At 45.7% G+C, this 20,982-nt stretch overlaps 1 long non-coding RNA gene across 2 annotated transcripts in view; it reads left to right on the top strand.

Moving 5' to 3' along the window:
• LOC307192143 overlaps positions 1 to 20,476 on the top strand; it is a 51,810-nt gene extending 31,334 nt beyond the window's left edge. Inside the window, exons 2-6 of one of the 2 annotated variants that reach the window (XR_013829988.1) lie at positions 7,341 to 7,504; positions 10,147 to 10,351; positions 13,714 to 13,889; positions 16,917 to 17,153; positions 20,236 to 20,476. This is a non-coding gene — a long non-coding RNA (uncharacterized lncRNA). Of the gene's footprint in view, positions 1 to 7,340; positions 7,505 to 10,146; positions 10,352 to 13,713; positions 13,890 to 14,577; positions 14,702 to 16,916; positions 17,154 to 20,235 lie in introns of those variants that run through there. The other variant, XR_013829989.1, reaches the window with a different exon arrangement.
• The last annotated feature ends 506 nt before the right edge of the window (positions 20,477 to 20,982 follow it).

Here is a 20,982-nt window from a genome sequence, read left to right as displayed (position 1 = left end):
AGAGAGTCAACAACACCTGGAAGGAATGACTACACCCTCACTCCACCCCGGCTATGTGGGGATTACCTGGAGACCGTGCTTTCTGTGCTCTGTAGGATCAGGTCACACACCTGGCAGTAACGTGGTCTCTAAAAGAGATAGACATTCTGGCATCAGGCAGGCATAGGTGAGGGGGGCCTCAGGGTGGGACGTGGAACGCAGAAAGGGAGACTTGAGCAGGCAGGGGTGGGAACTTCCATGTTTCTCTCAAGACTCAGGGAATGTCTTTGAGAGGGAGGCAGCAAGTCAGGAGCCAGGAAGGAGCAATCCCTGCCATCGGCTGTGGACTGAAGATAAATCAGCTGCATCTGTCTTGTCAACCAGATTATCGGGTTACCTTCTGCTCAGTTCTTTGCTTTCCCTTCTCTTACTTAACTCTAAGCCTTTAGGGGAGTCCTATTTAATTGTTTCAGTTCTCTGCAGTGCTGATGACTTCAGCTGTGGTTGTTCATAAGCATATAAAGGGACAGGGACAAGGGGACCTCTGGGATGTGGCAGGGCTGGGAAGTCCCTTCCTCTCCCCATGGAGATGCTCCCTTCCACTGCCTCCCCTCAGAGGATGTACCTCATCTTATTACAGGAGGTGGCTGTTTCTTTGCAGCATCTGAACCAGCTGAGGAAGTCCCCTGACTCCAGCCCTCACAAAGAGAGAGTCCTCAAATAGAAGCCCAAAGCACCCAGAGCGGGCGCTGGAGATACAGTTCCCTGGTGCTTAGTGATATTCTGCTCATCACAGATCTCTGTAACCCTGGTAATCTGGGGGGCCTGCCAGAGGAAGGTCACTGCTGGGCAGGCAAAATGATCCCACTGTAGTCTCATGGTCAGGAATATAGTCCATCAATTGCATCCTACCCAAGGCCTCATCTCAAGGCTCAAAGTCATCTTTCCTTCCACAGAAGAGATCTCCCCTCCTCTGTGTTGTGTAGAGCCCTCCACTCTCAATCCAGGGCACTTTTCTAGTTTCTGGATGAAATAGATCTCCTCTTCCACTGCTCTGAAAGAAAACGACTCTTAATGACAAACTACAACCCTTCCCCCCAAATCCATGTGACTATAAACAGTGGTACTTTGTGGTGATTATTTTGTAATGTATAAAAATATTGAATCCCGGGCTTCCCTGGTGGCGCAGTGGTTGAGAGTCCGCCTGCCGATGCAGGGGACGCGGGTTCGTGCCCCGATCCGGAGGGATCCCACATGCTGCGGAGCGGCTGGACCCGTGAGCCATGACCGCTGAGCCTGCGCATCCAGAGTCTTTGCTCCATAATGGGAGAGGCCACAACAGTGAGAGGCCCGTGTACCGCAAAAAAAAAAAAAATATTGAATCCCTATGTTGGTTCACCTGAAATTAATTTCATGTTGTAAGTCAATTATACTTCATTTTTTAAAAGTATAATGAATAAAAAATAAATAAATAAAAGTAAAGTTACAGTTTCAGTTAAAAAAAAAAGTGGTACTTTGCCCACATGTGAATAACCAATATTCTACAGCCTCATTTCTCTCTCCCATGAGCCCACACTTCCTCATTTCCCAACCCATCCTCAATCCTTCCTCAGTCTGCCGCTGAAATTTATGACCACTGAGGGTAGACCCTGTTGTCCTCAGCCCTCAGTCTGCCTCAAAGTTAATGCTCTGTTAGGGAGAGGAGAGGTCGGTTACAGTGGTGTGCTGGTGAATCCTATGGCGGGCTTGGGGTAGGGGGGACATCCCTGATTTGTAGGGGTTACCAGTTTCCACAGTGTAAACGCTTCCTCCTACCATGACTGATTTCCAACTACCAACAGTTTCACAACCAGCTTGGAAAATTCCTAAATATTTAACAATTACTCTCACTAGCCAGTCTGAGCTGGCTCCAGCATACCACCAATTCAGGAGGATTCCCAGAGCGTCTCTGGGCCCCTAAGATGTCCTGACAAAGTGAAATGAAGGCAGAGAGGGGCCCTCACGTGCCATTTCTACCCACTGGCTCCCTTGGCTCAGAGCCCTGGAAAGAGTATGACTTTAGGGATTCAGGAGACCTCTGGGTTCGAATCCTTGTGTGATGTTGGGCAAGTTTCAGCTTCCAACTCTGCAAATTAGGATTGATAAAACCTACCTGTAGGATTGCTTTGAGGGTGAAATGAAATGCCTAAGTAAAATGCTTAATATATAGCAAGTCTCGATAAATGTTCGTTCTTTTGCCCCCCCCATCTTTGTCTTAATTTTTCCTGTACTAGTTCAAATAATTATTTTTCAAAGGGTCCAACAGGGGGAGCTCAAACCCAGCACTGTCAGGGTGGGGGCTGGTAATTCAACCCAACTCTCATCCCAGTTTAGAGCTAAACTTCGGAAACTTTGAAGGGCACAGCTCTTTCTCTCTCTTTAGGGCTCTCCCTTGTCCCCATCCCAAAAGATGTGAGTCCATCTAAATGTTCCATAACTGGTGCTTATGCCGCCTGGCTTCATTCTCCTCTAAGACGGCAAGCTACACCCAGAATCAGAAGCCACATTCCACAAAGGGGGCGCCATGTCAGGACCAGAGCAAGCACACTGGGCTTCCCTAAGGCTGTGCTCCACACAGTCCAGAGCACTCAAAGCTTCCCGCGCACCCAACATGCCTCCCACATCAAAGCAGGTCCAGGTCCCATAATATACAGTTAACCAATCACTCATGAGGATTTATGTTAACATTGTGCAGCAGGAGGCTGTAGTTAGATATCTAGAAAAACGACTGTAGAAGGAAGTGGAGTCTTTGGTTCTGTGGCTGGGGGAAGGGAGGCAGAGGCAGAAGGGACATGAGACTTGCTAGATTTGAGAAGTTTGGCTGCTCACAAACAGTGGAATTATTGGAATGCTACAGGGAGAGGCGGCAAAGGAAACTTTGAGAAAATCTGGTTTCTTGTGATAAAGAGCTTTTGGTAACCTGAGAAAGTTTCAGAAATTTAGACACACGAAATCGCTTCATTTGAAATGAATGAAAAGCCTTGGGTTTGAACAATGTGTGGCCACTTTCCAGCTGACTGACCTATACAAGTTATTTAACCTCTCTGAGATTCCATCACTCATATATTTATTCACTCAGCCTATTATTTATTGAGCATCTTGTATGTATCAGGTATGGGGTTAAGTGAATCCTGAGGAGACAATGGTGGCCAAAACCAGGCACTGTCCTTTTTCTCACGGACCTTGCAATTTATTCAACTGTAAAAAGGCATAGTGGGAATTCCCTGGCCGTCCAGTGGTTAGGACTCTGTGCTCTCACTGCCGAGGGCCCAGATTCAATCCCTGGTCAGGGAATTAAGATCCCACAAGCCACGCAGCTCGGCCAAACAAAACAAAACAAAACACAAAGGCATACTAATGCTGGGACAACTGGATATCCACATGCAAAAGAATGAAGTTGGATTCCTATCTCACACCATATAAGAAAATTAACTCAGAATGGATGAAAGACCTACATGTGAAAGCAAATCTATTCAGTTCCTGGAAGAAAACAGGCTCAAATCTTTGTGACTGTGGATTAGGTAATGGTTTCTTGGCTATGAAACCAAATGCACAAGTAACAAAAGAAAAAATAGATAAATTGGACTTCATCAAAATTTAAAACTTTTGTGCTTTGAAGGACACCATCAAGAAAGTGAAAAGAGGGACCTCCCTCGTGGTCCAGTGGTTGAGACTCCATGGTCCCATTTCAGGGGGCCCAGGTTCAATCCCTGGTCAGGGACCTAGATCCTGCATGCCGCAACTAAAGATCCCACATGCCACAACTAAAGATCCCACATGCTGCAATGAAGATCCCACACATGGCAGCAAAGATCCCGCGTGCTGCAACATAGCCAAATAAATAAATAAACAAGTAAATATTTAAAAAAAGAAAGAAAGTGAAAAGATGCCAAGATATGGAAGCAACCTAAGTGTCCATCAACAGATGAATGGATAAAGAAGATATGGTATATATATATGCAATGGAATATTACTCAGGCATAAAAAGAGTGAAATTTTGCCATTTACAGCAACATGGATGGACTTGGAGAGCATTATGCTAAGTGAAATAAGTCAGACAGAGAAAGACAAATACTGTACGATATCACATGTGAAATCTAAAAACTACAACAAACTAGTGACTATAACAAAAAAAGAAGCAAAAAAAAATCTCCCAGTCATAGCCCTGGATCCTCTCCATCTTGCTCCAAGAAAGACACCAGACCCCACACAGAGGGGCTCCTGCTCATTCCTAGCCAGTGTCCTCTGAACTCCTCTTCCCCATTTTTACCTCCTTCCCTATAGCAAAACCCTCCCTGAGATCTAATTTAAAGTCTCTCACCTTGCAAACTGAAAAGTCTGCCTTTCGAGGAGGCCAGAGACGGCTGGGAGCCTGGCCGGAAGTCAGTTTCCTGGGTGGGAGAACACTGGCGGAAATCCAGACGGCTGACGTCACCTGGTCCAGATGGCGGAAGCCATTGCCCAATCAGAGGGAATTGATGCCAGCAACACACTTCTCTATGACTCTCTTACCCAGTTCAGAAAAACATTTTCCTCGACAGGAGGCAGTTGTGTAGGAGTGGAAAATGCCCTGGCCTTTGAACCACATGGCATGTTGACCGGGAGGCTGACCGGGAGGCTGACCGCGGCATCAACTGACAACGTGAGACCCGACACTAGACTCGGGGTCAGAAGACACAAGTCTGGGTCTCTGCCACCTAAATCCTAACCTTTAACAAATCACTTTGGTTGGTTTTCTTAGCTATGAGTAATAATACCTACTCACAGAAGCTACTGTTGCATGGTGGAATGAGGTCATTCATGTGAAAGATTTCATAAACTTGAAGCAGGATGCCAATACAATATTCTGCCTCTGTGAGAGCCTTCCAGAGGACAGTGGACCCGGAGGAGGCAAGATGGAGAGTGATTACAGGCTGATCCTGGAGCCAGGCAGCCTGCACTGGAATGTGCAGCTGGGACACATAAGTTAACCTCTCTGTGCCCAGTCACCTCGTGGTCATAGCGGGGGGTGATAAGAATACCATCCTCATCACAGGGTTCTCGGGAGGGTGAAGTAGTTACTCTACTTGGAGCACATAGAACACTGCCCGGCTTGTGGCAGCACTCACTAAGACTGGGCTGGGATGATTATTCCCAAGGCCATCTTGTACACCTGCAGGCCCTGGGCTGGGCATTCAGCCCAATCCCAAGAGATCTCGTGAAAAGAGATTCTGGGAATTCCCTGGCGGTCCAGTGGTTAGGACTCCATGTTTTTACTGCCAAGGGCCCAGTTCGGGGAACTAAGATCCTGCAAGCCATGCAGCACAACACCCCCACCCCCCCCAAAAAAAGACAGATTCTGCCCCCACCCACAGTCCACACAGCAGGCAGAGCTATTTAGCTAAAATCTAACCATGTCAATTCTCTGCTTAACCACCCAAATCTGCCCTAGTCCCACTCCCACCCCCAGGTAAAGACATCAAACCCCTGTCATAGGCCCTTGAGCCCCTCTCCAGCCTCTCCTGATGCCCACTGCCTCTCATCAAGGCTCCAGCAACACCAAACTGCCTGTCGCTTCTCACCTCCACCAGCTGGCTCCTGCTGCCCCTCTGCCCAGCATGCCCTCACCAACCCTGCCTTTGCTAACTCCTAGTTACCCTTCAGGACCCTTAGACTCATGTCTCCCAGAAAGCGCTTTCTGACCCCGCCTGAGCAGAACCTGGTTCCCCCTTTCCTATATCCCTTGTGGGCACCTCCATCAGGCCAAATTGTATCCTAACTGTTCAGGTGACTGCTTCACACCAGACTGGGGGATCCTTGAAGGGAAAGGCCAGCACTGGGTCTTGCACATCTCGGTAAACTTAGCACGAGCACAGTGCCAGGCACACAGTAGGTGATCTGTAATGGTTGAGTGGAAAAACTGATGAGTGGATGACCAGGAACTAATAGAGCCCTAGCTTGTTTTGGCCACGCCGCGCAGCTTGTGGGATCTTAGTTCCCTGACGGGGGATTAAACCCGGGCCCTTGGCAGTGAGAGCGTGGAGTCCTAACCACTGGACCTCCAGGGAATTCCCTGTTCAGCTACTTTTTTTTTTTTTTTTTTTGCGGTATGTGGGCCTCTCACTGTTGTGGCCTCTCCCGTTGCGGAGCACAGGCTCCGGACACACAGGCTCAGCGGCCATGGCTCACGGGCCCAGCCGCTCCGCGGCGTGTGGGATCCTCCCGGACCGGGGCAGGAACCCGCGTCCCCTGCATCTGCAGGCAGACTCTCAACCACTGTGCCACCAGGGAAGCCCTCTTCAGCTACTTTAACAGATGATGTTGTTTGCCTGGGATTGGGATGAGCATCTCAAAACAGATACAGTTTCCATTTGCCTCAGCCATTGTTTTCCTCAGAATCACCTCTGTCTGTGTCTCAGGCATCCTCTGTACCTCTCTCTTTTCCCTGCTCTTACGCTTTTTTCTCTCCTTCCTTAACACTTTGTTTCTCTTCCTTGCTCTGTGTCGTATTTCTATACCCTTTGTTGCTTTGTATCCTTTTCCTCTCATCCTTCTTTTGTGCTTGAGTGGTGGTGGTCTGTTCTCTTGCCTCAAGGGTTTTAGGTGGTTAGAGTACCCCTGGGTTCAGAAGAAAAAGAAGGAGATTTTGAAAGGCAGGAAATCAATCCTTATTGTGTGTCCAGAAGTTCCATACATATTATTTCATATAATCTTAGTAACAAGCTTATAGTACGGTATATCATCCAAGCAAGCTGGGTTATGCTTCTGTAACAAACAGCCTCAAAAGCTCAGGGGCTTTATGCAGCAAAGATTGATTTATTACTCCTGCCACTTATCAATGGTGGGTTGACTGAGGCTCTGCTCTGAGCCATCATTGTCCTAACCTCAGGACCTAGGTTGACAGAGCAGTCACTACCTAGAACGTCGCCATTTGCCATAGTAGAAGAAAGAGAGAATGTGAAAAAGCACAGCACACACTGGCTTTTAACACTTCCATGTAGAAGAGACACGTTTTAATTGGTCAAAATAAGTCACATAGCCATTCCTGGGTTAATTGGTAGGAGTTAAACGAGGTGGCGAAGTACAATCTTCCTAGGTATCTGGAAGGAAAGAGAGACTCAAATATTGGTGAACAGGCCTGATAACCATGGTAGATATTACTGTTCCCATTTTACAGATGAGGTAGCTGAGGCACAGGAAGCTTATGTAGTTTGTTCAAGGACATGCAGTAAATGTCAGGGGTAGGGGGAGCTGAACCCATGCCTTTTGATTCCTGGGACAGTACCCTTGCCACTTCACGGGAGCTTTAGGATGCCTAAGCCTTGTCTACCCTTTTCTACCAGGTTTTTGGACTCTGCTGTGAAGACTGGTTTGCTGGTATGCCAGAGGCAAGACGCTAAGAAGCCCAGCTTTGCTCACCAACTTCTGCATCACATCTGGTGAGGGGCGTTGGAGTCTCTCCCCAAGGTGGGGTTTGGGAGGCTTCTAATTTCCAAGACAAAACCAGGTAGGTCACAAAACTTGGAGCACAGTCATTAGAAACCTTCTAGACAAAATTATCTGTGGTGATAGAAGTCAGAATAGCGGTTATTTCAGAGGCGGGCAAGAAAGGGGTTTTGCATATTGACTAGATAGATGTTTAAAGGAACCTTCTGGGGTGATACTATCTCGATCTGGATGGTGGTTAAATGGGTGAATACAAATGCAAAAATTTATCAAGCTGTACACTTAAGATTTGTACACTTTGCTATATGTCATTTATATCTCAATAAAAATGAGTAATAAAAAGAAATATTCTTCATCAAAATAAAAATATTTACTGTGCCAAAGATCCTATTAAGAGAATGAAAAGACAAGGTACCGAGTGGGAGAAAATATTTGCAAGTTATGTATTCAACAATGGATATGTATCCAGAATATATAAAGAACTCTCAAAACTCAACAGCAAGTAAACAGACAACCCAATTTAAAAAGTAGGCAAAAGACTTGAAGGGACACTTCACCAAAGAGGATAAAAGGAAAGCAAATAAGCATATAAAAAGTTGTTCAACGTTATTGGCCATTAAGGAAATGCAAATTAAAACCAGGATAAGGGACTTCCTTGGTGGCGCAGTGGTTAAGAATCTGCCTGCCAATGCAGGGCACACGGGTTCGAGCCCTGGTCCAGGAAAATCACACATGCCACGGAGCAACTAAGCCAATGCACCGCAACTACTGAGACTGCGCTTTAGAGCCCGCGAGTCACAACTACTGAGCCCGCGTGCGCAACTACTGAAGCCCGAGTGCCTAGAGACCGTGTTCCATAGCAAAGAGAAGCCACCGCAATGAGAAGCCTGCGCACCGCAACAAAGAGTAGCCCCCGCTTGCCGCAACTAGAGAAAGCCCGGCGAGCAGCAACGAAGACCCAACGTAGCCATAAGTAAATAAATAAATTTATTTTTTTTAAGTAAATGTAATTTAAAAAAAAACAGGACGAATTACCACTACAAATCTGTTAGAGTAGCAAAAAAAATTTGTTAATATTGACAGTGCTACCAAGCGTTGGCAAAAAGGCAGCAACAAGAGCTCTCATTCATTACTGGTGGAATTCAAAATCATCCTCTGGAACATAGTCTGGCAATTTCTTATAAAGTTAATACACTTACTGCACAAGTGAATAATCCCCTAGGTATTTACCTGAGAGAAATAAAAACATGTTCACACAAAAACCTATACACTGTATGCTCATTAGCCGCCTACATTTGTAATTACCAAAAACTAGTTAAAATGGGTAAATGCATTACTTGGCTTATCCGTGCCATGGCACACAATCCAAAAACAAAAAGAAAGAAATTATTCATGCAACAGCTGAGGTGAATCTCAAAGGCATTGTGCTGAGTGAAAAAATCTGGTCTCAAAAAGGTTACATGCTATATGATTCCATTTATGTGACATTTTAAAAAGACAAGGCTAAAGTGACAGAGAATAGATCAAAATAGCAAGAGGTTTGGTGGGGGGTGGGGCGGGCGGGAAGATGTGACTACAGAGGAATAGCACAGGGGAGTCTTGGGGGCAGTAGACCTGTTCCATATCTTGATTGTGGTTGTGATTAGACTCCAAATCCAGGGGCCAAGGAGCCCCATCTGCTTTGTTCACTCCTACACTCTCAGTGCCTGGGACTTAGGTAAGATGTGCGTGCTCATGGACGCAGTGAAGGAGTGTTCTAGCTCCAGCCCTGATTCATCTTGGCACACTTCGCAGGCTAGTCTATATTTAGCTACCTCTCCAGCTGCCTAATGGACATGCCACAGCTGGAAGGCATCACTAATCCCCCTTCACAACCCAGGCCTGGGTCACAAGATCTCCCTCCTGGAAAGCAGAGTCTCCAGCTGTCCTGTAGTTTGAAATTGGTAGATATTAGCAATCTGATGAGTCATTTTAATTTTTGAAGTACATTTTTATTGTAAAAGTAACATTTGTTCAATGTTTAAAAAAAAACTGTCTCAAAAAAAAAAAAAGTAGACCCCACCCTATTTCCCAGAAGCCATAATTGTTACTAGTTCCTTCTCTGTCTATCTAGAAACATTTATGTGTAAATAAGCATGTATATCTGTATATATGTAATAGATATGAATGAATTGATCCACAGCTCTTGGGGCACATGTAATGTCCTGTTTCTGTACGGACTCACTCGTATCAAATCTGGCTTCCACCCTGCCCATCACTGATGGTATTCTAGTGTCTGACAGTTTTCAGACTCCCTCCCTTGGATCAAACAAGGAAGTCGAGGCTTCTGCAATCCTGAGGAAACAGATGAGCGTCTGCTCCTCTGGCCACCTGGTCAGCATTGCCTTGCTCCTCATCCAGACCTCGGGGGTCCAACAGAAACAGACCACTAGGCTGGCCTGAACAATTCCTAATCGCCCAAGCATAGCATCAGCAAAGCTAGGAGAGAGGGAAAAAAGCATCAACTTTGGAAATTTGATGTTTAAGAAGAAGAAGAAAGAGGAGGAGGAGATGGAGAGAGCAGGAGGGAGTCAAAGTAATCAGGCATCTAGGAAAAATCACAAATCTATAGTACATCCTTAAAGCTGTTTTTGGTTTCATGTAGTTCTTTTATTTTTAATTACGCTGGGGGGGCAACATAACATTTTCTGTTTTTCTCTATAGTCTTGATCTGGCCTTACCTGGGGGCAGTTGTTGAAGTTCTGAAAATACCCAGTACAGAGCACCTGGGCGCAGTTCTCACGGATGCCGGCAGCCAATACCGTCCGAGAGGCTGCTCTTGAAAAGGCCCAGCTCTCCACATGTCCTGGAGAAACTGGATCCCCTCTTTTTTCTCTGAGTCCCCAGAGGTCCAAGCACCATCCAAGAGGTAGGTTACTGCCTGCCTCTTCATCTTTCCCTTTCAGACCAGACATCCAGCACCTTCCAAAACCAAGGCCTATGTTGGTGTGGGCTTCCTATAAACCCCCACCCAGTCTGATTCTTACTTTTCTTTCTAAAACACACAAAAATGCCAAACCGCTCAATGGTCAGGAAACCCACAACTTCAAGGACGCAAAGTCCTGACTACGCAGAGGAGGAAGAGAAGAATTCCTTTATTCCTTGTTAATTCTCAATAGATTATTGTTACAATAAATTCATAATAGATGGTTCTGCTATATAACATATTGTTTAAATTTTCTTATTTCTTCAAATATTATGCCTGTTGGGAAAGTTATTGTAGGGAGATCAATTAATAATCATTGATGAAATGTTTCTTGGATGAAGAAACCCATAATGGTCATAGTGTGGGAGATTTAAAGAAAGGAAAAGAGGATTCTTCTGAGAAATTTTAGTCCACTTTAGAAAACAAAATGCATACACTATCTGAGAAACTCTTTGAGGACAATGCAGGCCAGTGGATACTTATGGAGCATCTACTAATAAAAGCTAATATTTGCTGATATCCTACTAGGTGTCAGGCACCGTACTAGCCCTCGGGATACCACAACCAACCAGATGGAGATGCCTCCTGCCCTACAGAGCTCAGAAGGACAGACATGAAACATAGAAACGAGGTGGTAACTCTTAAAAAAGGGAGAGTACAGGCTACCATAGGAATGCAGAGCCAGAGAACTAAACACAGGATGGGGTATCAGGGAAGACCTCCCTTAGAGACAGACCTTTAAACCGAGACTTGCAAGTGACAAACCAAAATAGAAAGACATCAGGGCTGGGGGAGGGGAAGCTGAGTTTATTGCTTAACAGGCAAGGGAGAGCCATGTCCCTCAAGAAATGAGTCCAGTGGGTCTCCCTAAGAAGAAACTGAAAGGCCAAAATATAGATTCAAAAGGAGGAAGCTCACCAATAAAGCAGGAATTGAATTCTGGTTTCTGTCTTACAAAGGGGGTTGTACACTCTACCATCTTCAGTTCTCAGTTCTCAAAAGAGTAGGTGATTCTCAAAGAGGTCCAAGACAGGTCCTGTGATGCCTCGATGGACTCGGGTCAAAAGGGGGCAAAACCATATCTGCTTATTCTAAAGCTAGATAGATTTCTTCTTATAAAGACCCAATAGCAGTGGGGCAGGCAGAGGACGAAAGGAAGGTGATGGAGGGGTTAGCTTTGCAAGAGATCTGGACAAGTTTGAGGAACCAAGAGAAATTCAAGTTACAGAAGCATGGGGGCAGAGAGAAGAGTGGTGCTTAGAGGATGCTGGTGAGATGGGCTAATCAAGAAAGACCTGGTAGGCCATATGCTATGGACTGAATTGTGCTCCTCAAAACTCATATGTTGAAGCCCTAAACCCCAATGTGACTATATTTGAAGATAGGGTCTCTAGGAGGTAATTAAGGTTAAATGAGGTCCTAAGGGTGGGGCCCTAATCTGATGGGATGGGTGTCCTTATAAAAGATACAAGAGGGGCTTCCCTGGTGGCGCAGTGGTTGAGAGTCCGCCTGCCGATCCAGGGGACATGGGTTCGTGCCCCGGTCTGGGAAGATCCCACATGCCACGGAGCGGCTGGACCCGTGCGCCATGGCCGCTGAGTCTGCACATCCGGAGCCTGTGCTCCACAACGGGAGAGGCCACAGCAGTGAGAGGCCCGCGTACCGAAAAAAAAAAAAAAGATACAAGAGAGCTGTCTCTGCCCATGTGTGCACAGAGAAGAAAGAGGCCATATGAGCACACAGGGAGATGGTGGCCACCTACAAGTCAAGAGAATATGCCTCAGAATTAGACCTACCTTGCTGGCACCTTGATCTTGGGCTTCCAGCCTCTAGGACTATGAGAAATAAATTTTTGTTGTTTAAGCCACCTAGTCTGTGGTATGTTGTTATGTTGCCTGAGCAGGTTAATATACCATATTAAGAATTCTGAACTCAACATCAAAAAAAATTTTTTTTAATGGGCAGAGAATCCAATAGACATTTTTCCAAAGAAGATATACAGATGGCCAAGGGGCACGTGAAAGGATGTTCAACATTGCTGATCAGGGAAATGCATATCAAAACCACAATCACCACATACCTGTCAGAATAACAATTATCAAAAAGACCACAAATAGCAAGTGTTGGCCAAGATGTAAAGAAAAGGGAACCTAGTGCTCTGTTGATGGGAATATAAATTGGTGCAGCCACTATGGAGAACAGTGTGGATTCCTCAGAAAGTTAAAAGTAGAACCATTATATGATCCAGCAATCCGACTTCTGGGAATTTATCCAAAGAAAACAAAAACATTAATTTGAAAAGATATATGCACCCATATGTTCATTGCAGAAATTATTTACAATAGCCAAGATATGGAAGTAACCTAAGTGCCCATCAATAGATGAATGGATAAAGAAGATGTGTCTCACACACACACACACACACACACACACACACACACACACACACACACACACAATGGAATATTACTCAGCCATAAAAAAGAATGAAATCTTGCCATTTGCAACAACATGGATGGACCTAGAGTATGTTATGCTAAGTGAAATAAGTCAGAGAAAAACAAATACTGTATGATTTTACTTATATGTGGAATCTAAAAAACAAAACAAATGAACAAACAGAACTGAACAGAAACAGAGTCATAGACGCAGAGAACAAGCAGGTGCCAGAGGGGAGGTGGGTGGGAGAATAAGAGGAATAGGTGACAGAGACCAAGAGGTACGAAAAGTACAAACTTTCAGTTATAAAATAAATGAGTCACAGGTACAAATGTGCAGCGTGAGGATTATAGTTAATAATTATGTAATATCTTTGTATGGTGACAGAAGACAACTAGACTTACCATGGTGATCATTTTGAAATGTATAGAAATATCAAATCACTATGCTTCGCATCAGGAATTAACATAGTGTTATAGGTCAGTTATAGGTCAAAAACAAACAAACAAACTCATAGAAAAAAAAGATCGGATTTGCAGTTACCAGAGGCAGGGAGCGGGAGGGAGGGGGAATCAGATGAAGGCAGTCAAAAGGTATAAACTTCCAGTTATAAGTTCTAGGGATGTAATGTACAGCATGATAAATACAGTTAACACTATGGTACATTATATATGAAAGCTGTTAGAGAGTAAGTCCTAAGAGTTCTCATCACAAGGAAAAATATTTTTCTCCATTTCTTTAATGTATCTATATGAGATGATGGATATTCACTAAACCTATTGTAATCATTTCATGTCGTACATATGTCAAATCATTATGTCGTACACCTTAAACTTACACAGTGCTGTATGTCAATTATATTTCAGTAAAATGGAAGAGAAAAACAGAAGATTTTTGAACATATTCCTAAAAGCTTGGTGGCAAGCCTCTGGGGCTTTAAGCAAGGGATAGACATGCTCACACTCAGATCTGGGAAGGCTCACTCTGGCTGAAACTCGGAGAAGGGATCTGACCAGGGCAAGACTGGAGGCAGTGAGATAAGGTAAGAGGTGGGGTAGGCACGCAGGCTGGAGGTGATGGAGACTTGGAGCGTGGTGACAGGGAGGTGAGGGAAAGTGGAAAGACTGGAGAGATCTTTACAAGGGAAAATCAATGGGACTTGGGGGCTGATGAAGGAAGGGGGTGCTCCAGAGGCCCCCAAGGCACAGTGGAAAAGAGCACTGGGCTGGGAATCTCAAGATCGAGGTCTAACTCCCAATCAACCACCAGTCAACTACCCGGCGGCTTTGGCCAAGTCACTTTACTGCCCTTCACTGCTTTCATTTCCTCATCTTGTAGGACGAGATAAAGCCTGTTGATCTTATGATACCACTCAATTCTACTATCCTCTGATTCTACAAAGTAAATGCATTACTAAGGACAAAATAAAACCATGGTGTCACCTCCCCCCAAGGTTTAAGGACCCTTCCTCTATGTGTTACTCAATACCATTGATCATCATATACTTAAAGATGTACTCAAATGTTGCATTTACTGGTCTGTCTCCTTCAGAAGGCTAAGTGCTCCTTGAGGGCAAGAACTGGGTATCCTGTACCTGGAACCAGGTCAGGCATATGGTAATTGATTCACTGTATCTGTGAAATTGACTATTTTGAAGTGCAGAGAGAACAGACACACAGTTATTCAAGAAGGCATCTTTGTGCCATGTATTGTGTTTTTTCTGTATCCAGAGCACTGTGGTGGATGCTAGGGTCATCTGAATAAACAAGAAAACCAGTCATGGACCTTACATCAAGTCAAGTGGCCAAGACAGACGTTAAACACACGAGGACAAAAATTATGGTTTATTTCTAGTTGTGGTAAGTGCCACAAGGAAAAGTATGGGGTATTGTGAATGTGTAATAGGGAGACCTAACTGAGAGAGTGGCCTTTATGATAATAAGGGTGAGTTGATTGACTCACAGAACTAGGAAGGGAAGAGAGAAAGAGAGGGGGACAGAGGGAGAGACTTTTAGGAATAATAAGGAATAATAAAAAGGAATAATAAGCATGCATGGAGGCCTGAAGCAGGAAGGAGTTCTGATGAGAATACGGGAAGGAAATCCGCTGGGATGGTAACGTTAGCTACACTGGGATTGTGGAATTTTGGGTACTTTTTATTTGCTTTTGTTTGTATACATTTTGCATTTCACAGATTTTCCACAACAAACACACGTTATTTCAATCATTGGAGGGGAAAAAAAACATTGTTAGTTTAAACAAAATAATAAAGGATGTGGGGAGAATGGGTGTCATGGAGGAGGGGGCACATTCCAGAGGGACTGGTGACTTAAGCGGTGAGTAATCCCTACGTGGGGGAGAGCACAGGCATGTTGATGGGGCTAGAACAAAAGAGCAGGGGTGACTCACGAATGATACAGTTGAAGCTGGGCCGCCAAGGTCCATGAAGGTGAGGCTGAAGAGTTGGGGGTGATATGAAAAGTCATAGTGAGCTACTTTCAAAGGGCCTGAGCAGGGGAGGTAAGCATTTTAGCAAAGGGGAGCAGGATGGGGAGAAACCAGAGAGAGAAGGAGTCTAAGAGGTCCCTTCGGGGCTGGTGGGGGAGAGCGGGGACCTGGTAAGGCCAGTAGTCCTACAACACAGAGTAGTTGGTCCTTTGTTACTTCACGGGCATCGAGGGGTTAGGCTGCCCTATGCTTTCTGCCCCACAGTGGAAGTGGAAATTGTGTTTTCTGAAGGTCCTTCCTGATCTGCAACCTCTGAGAAATAAACTGCTAGCCTGGGGACATTTCTAAAGAGATAAAGTCAAAAATTGGTTTTCGGGGGCAGAGGTGGCAGGGCACAGGCAGGATTTGGAAAATTGGGGCCTGATATAAGTTCTAAGATGTCCTCCCACCCACTCCTGATCTAGATAAGCACCCCTGCCACCCACACTGGATACTTGGCCAGGATTTCCTCCTGAGGCTGTGAAGCATTTTTAGGGCTGGGATGTGAGTTGGGGAGGGGGCGGAAATTGGCTCCCCACTCCCCTCTGAGCTGAACCTACAGGAACTACCTCAACCACTTCCCTTCTAGGCTTTTCCCCCCTCTTCCCATGTGGTTCCCTCAGATCACCATCTGATTGCCCCAACAGAACTCTTCTTGGCATCTCCTCTCACCCCACACTCCTGACATGGGTGCTGCCCACTCAGAGAGATGAGGACCAACTTCGTCCTGGCCTTCTACCCAGCCCGGAAGCTGAGCGCAGCACCAGAGTCTGTGCCCTAGCCCTCTCCTGCTCTCTTGAGAAAAGAGATGCAAAATCATATTAAATAATGATATTAAATCACCATGTTAGATCAGTGTATCAAGTGCAGGACTGGTCAGTCAGCAGCTGAGGGATCACTATCTGTTGCCCCGTAGTTGGCCCTGGGCTACTGTGAGGATGGAGGAGACAGGGGCACTGAAGGAGCAGTCCTGCTGTTTGGAGGCATCAAGTTCTTAATAAAAGTAACTTCAACCCAGAAGACCTGGGTTCATGTCACAGCTGAGCTCTTGCTAGCCTAGTCATCTGAAGGGTAGCCCACTTACCCCTCTAAGCCCCGTAGTTTCTTCAACTGTGAAATGGTCGTGATAGCTAGTTTAGGCTCAAATGATGCAGTGTCTGAGAAAAATAGACTTAAAAGGAGTTCTTCCTTCCACAGGAATCTATTGTGAGCCTATCACTGCTCAAAATGTTCAGGATATAAAGATAAAGAAGACAATCGTAACAGGCCAGTCCCCTGCCCTCAGGAAGTTCCTCCAGTTGCTGTTATTACTGATGACTGTTGAATAAATGGGGCCACTCATAAGAAGCAAATGGAGAGTTCTGACAGAGGATGAAAGGCTATATTTTCCAAAGATGGGTATCCTCCTCCGATACTCTTCTTATCCCATGACTGACACGCCAGGGTGGGATCATGTTCCTTCCCCTTGAATCTGGCTGGGGCTGTGACTGCTGTGACCAATGGAGTAGGGGGAAAGCAATGTAGATCATAAAAAAGTGAAGTCATAAAAAGTATATAGTTCATGCCTGGTTCTCTTTCTCAGTAACCCAGACACCATGCAAGAGAGGCCCAATCTAGACCAAGGGAGAGGAACCGAGGCCCCCAGCCAATAGCCAGCATCCACTGCCAGACGTGTGAATGAAGGATCCTGCAGACGGATGGTTCCAGTCTCCAGCTTTCGAGTCTTCCAGCTTCGACCCCAGACATCATGGAGCAGAGGCAAGCCATCTCCACCCCCACTGCACTCCATCCAAACTCCTGATCCACAGAGCCCATAAAGGTAACAAAGAGTGTCATGCCCGCTAAGTCTTGGGGTAATCTTTTAGGCAACATTAGATAACCAGAACATAGAGTGACCTTAGGAGGAGCAAGAATGAGCAGCATAGAAACTGAAGGAGAAAGTACCCTAGACGAGTTGAGTTAGTCAGATGGAATGACATTAAATGTGGAAAGCGTTACTAGCCTCGACCACATGGTTTCTAACCTCGTCCTGCTGTGAAATTGTTCCCTCAAAGACCACCAACAACCTCCCAGCTGACTAAAGTCAAAAACACCTCACCTTTTTCTCCATACTCATTCTCCTTCAACTTCTTTCCTTGACTTCCAGTCTTAATATAAGATCAACTACCACACGGACATGCTTCTCTACCGGTCTCTGCTTTGCTTTACTGATTGGTTCCTCTTCTCCCTCCCACCTTCCCACTAGGCTGTAACCAACTTACTTTCCAAAGGCTTGCTCCCCTCTCTCTATCCATGGCCCTCAAAGAGCTCTTTCTTCTTCTTCTTCTTCTTTTAAATATTTATTTATTTGGCTGCGCCTGGTCCTACTTGCAGCACACAGGATCTTCGTTGCTGCCGTGTGGGATCTTCCTTGTGGCATGCAGGCTCTTTAGTTGCGGCATGCGGGCTCTAGCTCCCTGACCAGGGATTGAACCCAGGGCCCCTGCATTGGGAGCACGGAGTCTTAACCACTGGACCACCAGGGAAGCCCCGGGCTCACTCCTTCTTGACGAAACTATCACCTGTGTGCAGAGTCTCCCACTCCAATACCTCCATAACCAGTCCTGTTCATCGACATGAACTCCTATCTTGTATTGCCAATTTCCCTCTAGTCGTGTGCCAATACCTTATTTCTTTGCCACCTCAAGTCCAACACATCCAAAATGGACCCACTGTAATGGATGCTATCTGGGCCTCACCCAGATCATCTTTACCAGCTGGTCTACTCATCCCCCAGGTACCAGGCATGTTGTCTGATAACCACACACAGCTGTCCCCTTTTCTGGAGAATTAGCCTGGACCGAATGGGAGACAAGCCATCCCCACAACACACACTTTGGACAGATCTCAGCCACTGACTGCCTGGTGCGCAGCTGTAAATGACATTAAAGGCGGCAGCAGCCGCCTTCTCTCAAGGTGGAGCCGACTCTGGTGTGATTTGCGCTGAGAGTCTCACTGTGGACTCAGATTACAGCTTAGCCCACATCCTTGCTTAGCTTCTTGGCTTTGCCATCTTGTTCCCCTTGCTCTTCTCCTCCCCGCATCAATCCCTTGGACAAAAGTTCTGTGCCAGGCTCTGCCTCTAGGTGACCCAACCTAAAACATCTATCAAGGCAGGTTCACTTGTTTACTTGTTTCTTGACCTCCCCAACCTGAAACTCCCTATCCGGCCAGCCATCAATCCTAACATATTTTCTAGCAAATGCCTCTCAGATTTATTTCTTCCTCCTTGTTCCCATTGCCCCCACATAATCACCTCACACCTGGATTGTGAAATTGGTCTCCTCTCCAACCTCCCTGCCCTTTCCTGTTTTTCCTTCCCCCCACCCAACATGACTCGCACGTAAACGCCAGATTAAAATCTCTTTAATGCCTTTGATCATACAGCTCCCCTACCCAAAAGTTGAATGCCTCCTGTTTCTAATGGCACTAGATAAAGATTCTTTTGTCTGCTTTCCTGGACCCTCACTGAGATCTGGCTTTCCCCTTGTTTACTTAACCTCATTTTCCAGTATTTCTAATTTTCTATTCCAGCCAGCTCCTTCAAAATTCCACAGAGCACACTTATTCCCATCACACCAGCCCCACTTTCCCCTCCTACACTTTCCTAAACCCTGCCCATCAGTGGGAGGGCCACCCAGCTGTCTCCCAGTATCCACCCTTCCCTTCTTCTCAGTTTCCAGCTGGGCACAGGGGTGCCTGGAGTAAATAACACATATCCCAGCCTCCCTTGCAGCTGGATATGGTTAAATGACTTCACTTCAGCCTATTTCATATAAGCAGAAATGCTGTGCATTACTTCTGTCAATGGATTAAGAGGAAAGGATGTGTTTCTTTGCCCTTCTCTGTCCTACTGGCTGGAATGTGCAGCTTGGACAGCCATCTTAGATCATGAAGTAAAAACCATGTACTGAGGACGTGAGGCAACAAAGTGAGCTTCTAGCCAAGCCTGAACTGCCAGCCTTGATCTAGACTTTCTATCAGAAAGAATGAATTTATATCTAGTAAACCACTATTCTAATTTTTTGTCTCTCACAGCTGAATCTAATCCTAACTGACACACATACTCAACTTTTCTGTTTGTTAGCCATAATGAGCTTCTGTGGCTCACAACCAAAGGAAACCAAATGCTAAGGAAGGAAGGTAAAAGCTTTAGAAAAATTAAAGGAAGCTGAGGCAAATGCAGAGGGCTTTAGAAAGGCATTTCTAAATTATTACTGGCAGGGAAGTGACTACGATTATGTAAGGAGAAACTAGGCAAGCCCAGGCAAAATGCAGGGCTGGATTTTCATGCATTGTACACTGCAGAAATTATGGGCAGAGCAGATCTAATATAACTCTGAGCGTTAATAAGGTGGTTGAGCTGTACTTTGGTTCTGCTCACATCCTGTGAAGGGAGGAAAGAAGTGGATGCAAGGCTGAGCTGAGAAATATTTAACAACTGCCTGGAGGTTGGGGGGAGTCTAATTAGCTGCATTTCCATTTTCCCTGGTGTAAATATTCCCAACAAGGTCAACTTCAAGCTACCGACGTTATGTCAGTTGGCTCACAAAATTCCTGAAAATATCACAATCTGCTCTCATGAGCTGCTCCAGCACAGAAGAGGGCGGTGAGGGGTGCTGAAGTGGCAATGCATGTAATGCATTGCGCCACAACAGTGAGAGGCCCGCGTACCGCAAAAAAAAAAAAAAAAAAAAAAAAATGCAGGGCTGGATTTTCATGCATTTCACTGCAGAAATTATGGGCAGAGCTGACCTTATATAACTCCAGGTGTTAATAAGGTGTTTGAGCTGTACCATCAGATGCTCATCACAGGGTTGGTTTTTTTTAAGCTTTTTTTTTTTTTTTTTTTTGGTTCGCAGGCCTCTCACTGTTGTGGCCTCTCCCGTTGCGGAGCACAGGTTCGGGATGCGCAGGCTCAGCGGCTACGGCTCACGGGCCCAGTCGCTCCGCGGCATGTGGGATCTTTCCAGACCAGGGCACGAACCCGTGTCCCCTGCATCGGCAGGCGGACGCTCAACCACTGCGCCACCAGGGAAGCCCTTAAGCTTTTTTTTTGGTAAATTTATTTATTTATTTATTTATTTAGACTGCACTGGGTCTTCGTTCCTGTGCGCGGGCTCTTTGTTCTGACGCGTGGGCTTCTCTAGCTGCAGCTCATGGGCTCAGTAGTTGCAGCATGAGGGCTTAGTTCCCCAACCAGGGATTGAACCCGGGCCCCCTGCATTGGGAGTGCAGAGTCTTAACCACTGGACCACCAGGGAAGTGCCCTGGGTTAATAATCACAGGGTTTTTAAGTAAAGGCAACTCAAACCATTTCACATCTAAAGTATCCAGGTTACCCTGTGTTTTTAGAATCACTATGAAACAGATGGGAGTATTTTTTTTTTAAATATTTTGATCATTTGGGTGGAGGACCAGAGAGAAAACACAGACCACTAAGCACTCTTAGTTAGGATTTTATCTTCTAGAAAGTAAGATGAATTTACAATTATCTCCTTTAAAACTATTAGCAGTAGAGATCCTGGCAGGTTTCTAGTAGGGAAGCCAGGAGTTGTATTCGGGTTTGTGTGACTGCCCAGCATTTCTACTAGTTCTATGCCTCAGCC

The sequence above is a fragment of the Stenella coeruleoalba genome, assembly GCF_951394435.1.
Source record: "Stenella coeruleoalba genome assembly, chromosome: 10".
NCBI lineage: Eukaryota > Metazoa > Chordata > Mammalia > Artiodactyla > Delphinidae > Stenella > Stenella coeruleoalba.
The sequence above is the reverse complement of the archived record's forward strand: the minus strand, read 5'-3'. Positions and strand labels throughout refer to the sequence as shown.